Below are 10427 nucleotides of genomic sequence, written 5' to 3' on the forward strand. Positions count from 1 at the left end.
AAGTGATCTTTTTAGGCAGTGCAAGAGGGAATTCGTTTGGCAGCAGACTGAAATTTTGAACTCTGCCTTGTGCATATATGCTCCAGTAAACACTTCACCTGAGATGACTTCTTTTATAGTAGCTGCTTTCTCGCCCAGTGTAATAAAATGCAGTGCTTGTGACCCTCAAGACCATCTCATCCGCCCTTGGGATTAGCAATCCTGCATCTGATTATGTGGTTACAAATAGATCAAGCAAGCTTCATCAGCAAGGTACAAATTTCTGCACTAAAAAGGGAATAAGAGGAACTAAGATTTAAAAAAAAACCAAAAGAAGTGTGTTGGGAAGAACAGAAATCAGTCTTGGCTACTTTTTTTTGAGACTGCTAATCCTTGTTGTGCATCAAATAATCATTTTCATTATTTAGATTGAAAGAAAATCTGAGCAGCATGCTCTCTGTCCCAAAAGGCACCATTATTGTGTTGCAGAGTTAATGTCCTTTAGGGAATTCAATTCCCAAACAGAATGACTTTATATTGCAGAGTAAGAAACGGTTCAGGAAAAACTCCCAAGAACAGAAATAATCTTGCCTATGTTTCCCCAGGTTCACATAAGGTATAGACGCACATACATTTGGAGCACGTTCAAAAGGGAAGCAAATGTTATGTTCTGTTACTGTGTGGACAAGCTGGGTAGGATGCACATGTAATAAAATTGCTCCAATGTTTAACTCTGGGTGAAGCAGTGTTGAAGCTAGAGAGGTTTTGCTACATTTGAACAACTAGGTGCTGCCCTTCTGAAAGTTCCCTTTTTGAAATGGCTCCAAACATAGGTGTCCATTGCCATAGATAGCTTATTAGCTTCCTTATCAGACCTCATGCAGCTGGGAGGTTGACATTAAAACTGGCTGTTCTGCCTCTTGTTTTATCTATTTTAATTTTCTGGTGCTTGTGACAGCTGCTAGCATGTGGCTGTGATGTTTGTGTGGCAAGGCCAGCAGTAGAAATCCTGGAACCTAAACAGTCCTGTTTGTAGGATTACAAAGAAGAAATGGTCTCTCTCTTTTCCTCCAACCCATTAGATGTGGTATTTGGACTAAAACAGTTTCTCAAACAGAGCTTTATGCTGACATTTTTTCCCCATATCGTAGTGTTTTAAAACACTGATTGCTCTCATCCCTCTGTCCAGACTTGCCTTAAGGTTTTTGTTTCTTTACCTCCCCTTAAGAATCAGTTGCTTGGCCCCATTATAAACACAGTGTTTGAACTGGCTAAACTCATATATTGAGTATTCTGAACACAGATGTCCTCGAGCCAGCCATCTTCTGTATACCCTGACTGCAATGAAATCCACCTGGAATTCCTTTCCGATTTCTGGGGCTCAGCTTTGCAGAGCTAGTAAGGGCCTTTCTTAAGCTGGTTCTGGTCAGAAATTGCACTTGCATAGTGAAATCGGTGTCATCTCTATGTGCAGACCAGCCCTTTCATTTCTGCCGCTCATCCCTTTTCAGCAAGTTGGCCAGCTTGCAAGCCCTTTTATTCAGATTTGCTTGACAGGCGGCTCCCCTTGCTTGGGGAAGCAAAATGCAGCTCTTGCTTTTTACGGCTGGCATCTCCACTGCTACCCACTGAGAATGGCTCACTTTGAAAGAAATGCCCCTTTGTCACTGGCATTATGTTTAATGGAACAGGACCGTATCCTGGATCATTTCAGTACTGCTGCAGGTCACTGGAAAGTGCAGCAGAAAATATACAGGCAGCTGCTGACCAAGGAAATCCAGCAAGTCAGAAGCCAGCTTGAAACCAGCTGCAGCACCAACTTCTCAACCTCCCTGGCAGACTGCTGCATTGCATGCTTCAGGTGGGTGTTAACATCAGGTAGGAGCTCAGCCAGAGCCAGGTGTTGGCTATTTGACAAGGCAAGGATTTCCCATCTCCCTTCCCTGGGAAGCAGCAAGGAAACTGTTAATAGCTGTGGCTGATACAGCACATATCCAAGAGCTAGGGATCTAAATCTGGCTGTAAATGTGAAAACCCAGCATTGATTCAAAGCAGGTATGTTTAGGGCTGGCCTCTCCCCAGTCCCTTGGAGAGGTGCGGCTCTGCTCACTTCAGCAGAACTATTTTTCCAAGAGACACCATGATGGGTGGAAACTATGCACATCTGCTTTTAATGCATCTGCTTTAAGGTCTAGCACTAACTTATTCCAAGGGCTGGGATCTTCCCCCTCAGCCTCTCCTGAGCCCTGTGTCCTAGGGTAGCTGCAGGGGCTGGCAAATGGGAGGAAACAAAGTGCTGGGGCACATAGTCATTTGTTTTCCATTTAACTCAAGGAAGCAATGCCAGCTGGCAAAGGAGCAGCTCCCCTCTGTGAGCTCCCTGGAACCCCTCCTACTTCCTGCAGAACATCCTGGTGAGAGGGACACTCGGGCTTCATGGAAAGCTTGTGTCATCCTGCAAGGGCAGACGGACTGTATTCTTCTCTGACTGCACGGAGGCATTTTAGAATACCTGGCCCAAGGTTTAATGCAGCCTGTTCTAAAGGCAAAAAGTTGCTCTGCAGGAGAGCAAACTAGTGGGTCAGAAATGGCTTGTTTTCATGCAGGGAGCTGCAGATGGATGGCAGAAGGTCCCTCAGTGATCCCCTTCTGACCCATTAAAATATAAATCTGTTCTGCAGCTGCTGTTAGATAACAGGGCGCCTTCTGCAGCAAACAGCCTGAGGAAACATTGATGGGAAGTAGGAGCCAGGGATTCAGTTTTGAAACAACTTGGACATTTTGCCCAACTCTACAACACTTCCCAGCAACATGAAAACGCTGCTGTACAGCTGCTGCCCTGGAAAAGGCCCTGTTTGCAGGCCGATTCCATTGACCATTAAGGGACTGCTCCAGCACTGACGGAGCAGTGCCATCTGCTGCTTGCCTGGTCAGTCCTGGGATTGGACACTTTGCACTGAACTGGATCATAAAAGCTGCTGCAGGTGATGAGCAGTTTCACACCAGGACCCTCGTTTGTGCATGCCCCATCTAGGGGTGCAGAGTTTCCTGGCCCCCCAACTCCCTGTTGGCTTCATTTTCAGTTGCTGAAACCTAGGTGGCTTGAGGGGGTTGGGCTATGGGGGGAGCTGAGTTGATAAAGCTTCTGCTTGTGGAGTTGCTGGTTACCCAAGCAATCGGACCAAGAACGAAGGGCTGGAACCTGCTGCCTGTGCCAGGCAGCACTGGGTACAGACCCCAGGGTGTGAGAGCAGTAGTGTGGTGTGTTGCCTGGTTTTCAGGTCTATTAGCCCCAGCAGCAGCAAGCATTGCACTAATGTGGCTCTGCTGCTGCTGGTACCCAAGCCATCTCCGATGGCGCTACTCGGTACCATATGGACCGGCTACACAGACCTTTGGGAGAGTTAAACTCGCCAGAGGTGGAGGTCTGCAGTCACCCATTGTCATAAATGATCAGAGGTGCTGAGAGCCAACCTGTGTGCGCAGTCCAGGTTTCAGAGCTGAGACCTGGCTGACAATGCTAATCAAAGCAGTAACTGTTCAGGGGTACATGGGCCCTTCTGCCTGCACCACTGCACCTCCAACCTGCAGGGTGATCAGGTCATGCCTCTTTATGCCTCGCTCTCCCTATCAGTACAGTCAAGCTGACTTCTTTTGTAAAGTGCTTTCAGATCTACTGATGAAAATCCCTCTCCGCTCTGGGGTCAAAGGTCTGGTCTGCGCAGCAGTTTCATCCAGCCTGATGTGCTCCTGGAGGGGCAGGGAATCTGGGTGTGGGGCTTGCCACTGAAATCCAAGGTATGGAGCCACCTTGGGGATGCAGCTCAATGGTTGGTGGGGGGCAAGGTGGCTGCAGTCCAGTGAGGGCTGGTCCTGCGTTGGCTGCTGGGAGACGCATAAGGCCAGATGCAAGGAGGCTCTCCCCTTTTCTTTGGTGTCAAACCTCTTCTCTGAGTTTACATCTCATTGTCACTAGGTGGCAGCCACATCCCATTACTACAGTGAGGCCAGATGTGACATTTTTTACATGTTGCAAAAAAAGTTCTTTGCAAGTGACTTTTGCAAGAACTTTCCAACTACTCTGTTGGCGAATAAAAGAGGTCACATCTACCCAAAGAACCGTGCCTCCCTATGTGCTTAGACTAACACGGCTACAACCAAAAACCCATTACTACAGTGAAGCGTGTGCCCAAAGTAAGGGTACCTGCTTGAGCAGGCAAGTTGATGCTCTTGGCCCAGGTCTGTCTGCAGGGAGGTCTCTGGCTAATCTTACAATGTCTCCCCGGGTAACCTGTTTGCTGTCTGCTTGTGCAGTGGAGAAGTCTGCATGGGTTGTATTACAGTGCAATAGGGCCTGTAGGCACTGCTAACTCCCATACATGTAGTTGTGGGGTGGGAGGAGGCTCTCATTGCAGAGAATTTCTGACCTAAAAAGGGGGTCAGAGGTGCAGGGTGGGAAGTGACTTTCTCAGGGATGCCTAGGGGAGTCAGTTTTCCTTCTCACCTGTCACCTGCTGTAATCGCCAGCTGTAGGGGACCAGGCCAGCCTCATATGGTGGCCTGGGCCTGCTACGCTCACTTACATGACCTTTTGATGTAAATGCACCCACACTTGGTTGACTTCTTCCGTGGATGGAAGCTTGCGAGGCTGGGCTGTCCCACCAAGGTACAAGGGGCTGACTGCCAGAGACCCTGCCTTGTCTGGCCTGCAGCTGCACTGGTTTGGGCTTCCTTGACACAAGGCCTTTGATTCAATCAAAGAGGCTGTATGGAAGATCCTGATTAAATTTTGGAAGCCTGCCAAGATTTGTTACCATTAGCAGACTTCTTCATGATGACATGACAGCAACCATCCTAAGCAATGGTTTGGAAACGGACCCCTTCACTGTTAAAACTGGAGTAAAACAAGGATGTGCAAAGGCACCAACACTCTTCTCCGTCTGTTTAGGAGCTATTCCACATCTCATAGCTGATAGGCTTCCAAGTGGAATCGGTATCCGGTATCATACAGAGGGGAATCTGTTTAATGTCGACCTCTTGTATTCCATTACTGATCTTCAATATGCTGGTGATTGTCCTGTGAGCCCACTCAGCTGAAGAGCTCCAGGTCACTCTTGATCACTTTTATGTGAAGCATATGAAATGCCTGAGCTCTCTGCTAACTTCATACAAATCAAGATCTTTTACCAACCCACCCTGACCCAACCAGCTGCTCCTCCACATGTTACAAATAAGGGGGATCCTTGAAGAACACTGAGCGTTTCCCCTGCCTGGGGAGCCACCTTTCCCAGACTTCTTGTCTGTCAGGCTGTTGTCGTGTCTACCCTCCTGTATGGGTGTGAAACTGCAATGGCATTTTGGAAACACCTGAAAACTTTGCAACGTTACCATGAGCAGCGTCTTTGAGAAATCCTCCATATCGGCTGGAAGAGCAGAAGCATGAATGCCAGCATTGTGGCTCAAGCAAATGCCACTGATGTTGAAGTCATGTTTATACATCACCAGCTCTATTGGACAGGACATGTCATAAGGATGCCTGATAACTGGCACCCAAAACAGGTCCTATGCTCCCAACTCACTGATGGTCACCAGTCTAGAGGTGGGCAAAAAAAAGAGACTCAAAGACACTTTGAAGACCAGTCTGAAGAAATGCAATAACATCAGTACCTGGAAGACTCGAGCACTAGATCGTCCGTACTGCTACTGTGATGTATAACAAGGCATCAACCATTTGGAGCAAACTAGCCTCACTATGGAGATGGATAGACCAGAGAAATGGTGGGAAAGAGCTGTCCCCAACGTCACCAGGATCATTGCCTGCCTTCTGAAATTATTTGCGGTCGAATGGGTGGATCATGGATTGGTCTCTGTTGTCTACAGATTCACCCATGACTTCCTTTTTTTTGGAAGACTATCATCTTCATATCAAGGGACTACCAGTGACAACAATATGATACGATCCCTTCTGACCTCGCAAGCCTGGTTAGGTTGGGCCAGGGGTCTGAGAGCCCATGGTGTTGCTAGATGCCCAGCCAAGTACCCGAGCACCGGTAGTGATCGGTGATCTCTGTCCTGAGAGCTTCACCAGGTGCAAGGGGAGTCTGCGCAGGTGCCAAGCAGAAATTCCCTGGGTGCTTTCCCTGCCCTGCCCTGAATTGCACTGTTGCTGCATTAGCAGGTCCCTCACCAGGCCTCCCTTCCTCGAACACTCAGAAGCTTCTTGTGTCTATGAAGTGGATCACTGAAGGGGGCAAGAGCAGTACAGGGTACTGCCATCATATCATGATAGCTTCCACCACTTCCCCCCATCCTTCCCCTCCTAACAACATTTGCTTTCCCCTCGCAGTGAGCCCCAGACACCTGCTAGAAGCCCATCAGTTCCCCAGCTCTACCTGACACCAGTTTATTCCTTTACTTTCCAGGCTGCGAACAGAACTGATGGAGGCTCAGAGAAGCCCTTCTGAATCCCTAAACATGCCGTGCAGACAGGGGAGCTGCTTCCAGACAGCTGAAGTGCTAACTCCTCAAAGAAGGAGTCGGCAAGCTGTTTCCAAATCCTATAAGAGGGGGCGAATGAAAGTGCAGCTCTCCACATGGCTTTGGTGGACTGCAAAGCCCAGACTCGCCAGAAAGGGCTTCTCTTGTGTCCACTGGCAGGGGTAAGTAGCTCTACGGCAGCCTAATAAAGAAGGCCTAGTGAGAAGGATGTAGAGGTTGCCTGCAGTAGTTATGACCATCACCGATACACCCATGTGCATTCGGCTGTGGTGGCATTTGCTGCCACATCGTGGTGTTCAGGCCTCGGTTAAATTGCACGCAGCTTGGCAAGGGACAGGCGCTGGTAATAACCACCCATTTTTCAAGTCCTCAAAGGCCAGTGTCTTGGTGCCCGTTTGAGGGTGGGTCTTGGCTGTGTTGGCGAACGTGAGTTATTCAACTTGCAGGCATCCGCTGGAGCCAGGCCAGCCGGCGTGACTGCGGTTGCACTGTGAAACAGCTGTGGCACTTCCCAAAGGGCCTGGATGAGTCCCCAGTGAAGTGTGGCAACTCGGGCTGCTGCTTCCACAGCACGTTCCCAGCCCCAGCATCAGCAGTACTGGTACCTCGGTCCACTCCCGTCAGAGAAGCCAGGTACGCTGAGCACATTGTCCTGCTAAATGGAAGCCAGGACCTGTGTGGTTGGGTTTGGAGCAGAATTGTAGTTGTACCTTGAGGTGATGCTGACGTGGAGCAAGCCCCGGAGAGTCGCTATTCTCTGGTCGCAGGAAATGAAATCCATCTGTCTCTGGAAACGGACAGAAAAGCTGGCTCAAAATGTCCTGAGCTACTTGCAGCCTGCCTACTTTTGCAGAGGTGGTAGCTAAAGTCTTTCCAGTAACTAACCTGCACGACCTGTTGGCAACGCTGCTGGGTGCCCGTGGAACTGCTTTGCAGAGAGACGACGGGTTTTTAGCGGCCTGCTTGCAGAACCAAGTTCATGAGCAGGAGGGCACTACTGTTTTTGTTGTTGTTGTTGATTTTTATGGGAAATCATGGCTGATACCGGATTTCCCAGTGATCACGGACAGCGCTGGTTTTTGTGGTTTCTGTGAAACCAGGATTTAGGTAGGTCCCTACCAGTGGGAAATAAACTCCTTGCTCTTGTCTTTCCCGGATGCCACAGGCTTCAGATGAGTTCATTCTCTGTCTGTGCTGTTCAGTTGCTTCTCCAAATTATTGGTCTCCCAACGACTGGCGGGCCCAGCTCCAGTGACCTATTGTCACAAGTTGTGGGCTATCACCTTGCCAATTGTGCTTTGTCCAGTGCTGGAGAGTGCCATTTGGCTGCAATTTGTTTAGGACACTTAGCTGTGCAAGATTAAACCTTTGTGGAAAGAAAGGAAGTTGTCGTGGTTGCGGATATCGGCAGCAGTCACCAAGCCTGGTCAGCATGCCCTGGTCATATTGCTGTAACTAGTGGTGCATACTGGTATTACTAAAGGAACACAGTCCCCATAGTGTAGGTGACCATCCTGTAACATAAAAAGGTGTGTGCACCGCTGCTGTTGTTCTCTTATAGGAAACGGCGAAAGCCATATGATTATAGGGCATCATTTATACTGGAAAATCTGAATCCACGTGAGGGTTTGCATCGGTGTAGCCGTATGTTGGCTAACATATTAGGTTTGCCCTGATACAGAAAGCAGCTGTAAGCCTCCTGTGTTCATCTCTGAGGCAGAGCTACTTCAAACTCTCATTGAAATTGGAGCAGCCTCAAAATCGCTTTTTGGTGTCTGTTCCAAAGCCTATCGCAGCCTGAGAGTCCAACCCCAGGTGTCTCAGCCAGCTTATGTCGGAGCATGAGGACACCGCAGACGCACCTGCTTCCTTTTAGCCTCAGCCCCACAGGGTGGGACAGAGGAGCAGCAGGCTGGGCCTTCTCTCATTCAAATCCCAGCATCTTGATGGGAACGCTCACCAGGCAGAAGCAAGGTTGAAGCAGCTAGATGAATGTGTCCCTGCACTCCAAATCAGTGCGTGTTTAGCAGGTTCAGGGATCTGCTTGGCAGATGGAGGGCAGGTTTGTGCAGGAATGATGGGGGCCTGGGGCCAAGGCAGATGGTGGGTTTCATAGGGCCATGATGTCTGGTGGTAGCAGACAGATCACTAAGTACCGCTACAAAGCTGGCTGGTTAATTCTGCATCACTGCTGCTGTTGGGTTTGGCTTTTTAAATGGAATCGGTCCCAGTAGTGAATACCCACTTGCTCGTGCGGGCTCGTTGAACGTAGGACGACACCTTGCTCATGAGACGCCTCTGTGCCCGGGCAAGCTGAGCACGAGGAATAAAGGCCATGTAGAACAGTGGTTTTGTTTGCTGGTGGCAGAGCCTGTTACCCGCCCTCTGCTTGGGGAGGTAGGGGGGTATGTTTGCACTCTATCACAAGTCCTAAGGCCCTTGAGTTATCCTGTACAGTCAGCTATCTCACCGTACACAAATTGCACAAGTTTTCCATGCTCCCTAATGGCAGAAAGTTCCTGAGAGCTGCTGACAGCACAGAAATCCTGTCACCGTGGGCCAGAAATCTCTGGAAACCGCATGCAAACTTTCAGTACCTCTGAATCCAAACAGTGTCCATGACCGACTTTTCTAGGACCTGAACCTTGTCGTGGTCCCTGCCTGGCGATGAGCTCTACTTCCATAGCCTCTCGGTGTAGGAACGACCTGAGACTGGGAGCTAATTGCTTTTGGCGCTGTCACGGTGAGGGGCGCTACCAGCCAACTAATGAATGTAATGGTCTGAGTATTTCAAGGGGTTCCTCACCATACGGTGATACTCAGCTACGTTGCTGCCTTGTCTGAGATTTGCATGCCGCCTTTTGTCATCGTTACATTTCAAAGACCTGTGCTGTCTGTGCACCCAAGCAGCCGTGCTATTCTGGGGGTCGCTGCTGCTAGAAACACCCACACTGCGTTCTCTCCCATGGAGACTTTCCTTTGGTTTATAGCTGTTTTCACTAAGCTGGAGTAGGCTGTTTCGCAGCCACGAATAATTTACTTTTTCTCTGTGCGGGGAAATGGACTGGTAATAATGAAGCCTTGCAATGTGCCTGTGAGCTCGGTGACTCTTGGAAGGAGGCAGATGTCTGTAAAAATGACTGTACATGTAGCAAATTCTCACAGCTTGCCTTTTTTTTTTTTTAGTACCCTGAGTGCTGCTATTGCAGCCTTTCTTGGGTTTTGTTTTTTTTGGCAACTGAAGGATTTTACATTCTGGGAGAAGGTGACGGATAATATGGTGGAAGCTAAATTACAGCCTCATTTCATTCCTTAGGCTTCCAAACGTGCTAAAACTGGGTAGAGTGGTTGTAGCCATGTTGGTCTAAGGACACAGGCAGACAAAGCTGGGACAAGAAATGTAAAACCTGCCAACACATCTCTACCGCTCCCACAATAACCACACCCCACAACAGAACCATCACCATTCCTGGATCTTACACCTGCACCTCCAGAAATGTAATACATCTCTTCCAGTGCACTACATGTCCTGATGGAAAATATGTAGGAGAAACAAAACAACAATTGCACACCAAAATGAATGCACACTGAAAATCTATCGAAGACAAAAATACCTAATTACCTGTGGGTGCACACTACTCACAGGACAGCCACTCTCTCTCCAGTCTCTTGGTTCTAACCCTCAAAGGGAATTTTACAAAACACCTTTCATAGGTGAGCTTACGAACTTCACTTCGTAAATCCACTGGATACAAAAAATCATGGATTAAATATGGAAGACATATGATTGTCCTTGCAATTTCCCAGTTGATCTAATAAAAGGTGTCATTTTGGAACCAAGAGTTCTAGTTTTTTTTGTATATCGTCTTGTCTCGGACCAATACGGCTACCACGTACAACCCTGACTAAATATAGACATTGGATATATGGCACATTATAACCTACCTGCC

Source organism: Crocodylus siamensis, chromosome 13 (assembly GCF_052110815.1).
Source record: "Crocodylus siamensis isolate JL-2025a chromosome 13, ASM5211081v1, whole genome shotgun sequence".
NCBI classification, from domain to species: domain Eukaryota; kingdom Metazoa; phylum Chordata; order Crocodylia; family Crocodylidae; genus Crocodylus; species Crocodylus siamensis.